Genomic DNA, 1,712 nt, shown 5'->3' on the forward strand with positions numbered 1-1,712 from the left:
CACGTCCATGAGGCATGACCAATTAGCATCTAGTGCAGAACAGTACACGGCTAAGCAGGGAATGCTACAGAGGGGTTAAGATTAGCTTTACACTAATCCTGCTCTCTCTCTCTCACACACACCCACACACACACACACACACACACACACACACACACACATGCACACACATGCACACACACACACACACACTCGAAGCCTGGTAAGAATGTTCCATGGGAAAGGATGTGTGTATCACGCTGAAGCCCCAGTGGACTGAACCGATGATTCCACTTCACAGTGACCCTTAAACACACACACACACTCATACATACACAAACACACACACACTCCTACATACAAACACACACACACACTCATACATACACAAACACACACACACTCCTACATACACAAACACACATACACACAAATGCACACACAGTTAAGTTCCAAAGAGCAAAGAGTCGTGGGAGCTTTCTGGTTGTGCTCTTCGTCTCTCTCTATCTCTCTTTTATCTCTCTTTCTCACACACACATACACACACACACACACACACACACACACACACATACACACACACACAGTTTTGGATGATCAGGTTTGGTCACTGGGTCGTTTCAGCTTTTTGCTGTTAATATTTACACACGTTAAACATTAAACATTAGACTCTCTCTTTCTCTCTCTTTCTCTCTCTTTCACACACACACACTCTCACACACACATACACACAAACACAAACACAAACACACACACTCTCACACACACACTCTCACACACACATACACACAAACACAAACACAAACACACACACTCTCACACACACACTCTCACACACACATACACACAAACAGAAACACACACACACACACACACACTCTCACACACACTCACACACACATACACACAAACAGAAACACACTCTCACACACACTCACACACACATACACACAAACACAAACAAACACACACACACACACACACACACACACACATACACACAAACACAAACACACACACACACACACACACACACACAGAAACATGAAATTCACCATTTAGGATTTAATGTTTATGATTTTGAGATTTAAAATGTTTAATTAATGTTTAATTTCAACCAAAAAGCTTAAAATTCCTAAAAAATATATTTTTAAAATTCAGTGTTTAGAAATTGTTAAATCATAAACGCAAAGAAAAACCTACATTTAAACCCTAAATTAAAAAACTATGTAATTTAGAAAAGTTAACAATTTCTAAAATGTCTAAAAAGCTAACATTTAGTGTTGAAAAGCTCAGAATTCAGAAACTGTTAATGCTGGAAGTTAAAAATACTGAGTGTAAAGTTCTGAATTTCAGAACCTTTTAACTTTGTATTTATGATTGAAGTTTGTTAACGTACATGTTAATGAGTTAATAAATTAATGAATTCGAGTTTCTTTGTGGTTTACAAATGAAAAATTCTGTCATTTAAGATTTAAAATTAATGTTAATGTTTAAATGTTGATGAAAAACATCTTGTGAACAATTTATTCAGATATATTAGAATTTAGTCTTTTAGGCTCTTAATCTTTTATTCTCTTAAACCACATGAGTCTGAGATCTTCTTATCCTAATGAGATTTCCCCCTCCACTTGACCTTTGACCCCGTGTGTCAGCGTGTGAGGTCACTGGGGCAGATTTTTCTGCCTCCTGTCCTTTTTCCTCGCGCGCTCCTGAGAAATGCTCCTCACTGA

This window comes from Pangasianodon hypophthalmus, chromosome 7 (assembly GCF_027358585.1).
Source record: "Pangasianodon hypophthalmus isolate fPanHyp1 chromosome 7, fPanHyp1.pri, whole genome shotgun sequence".
Taxonomy (NCBI): Eukaryota; Metazoa; Chordata; class Actinopteri; order Siluriformes; family Pangasiidae; genus Pangasianodon; species Pangasianodon hypophthalmus.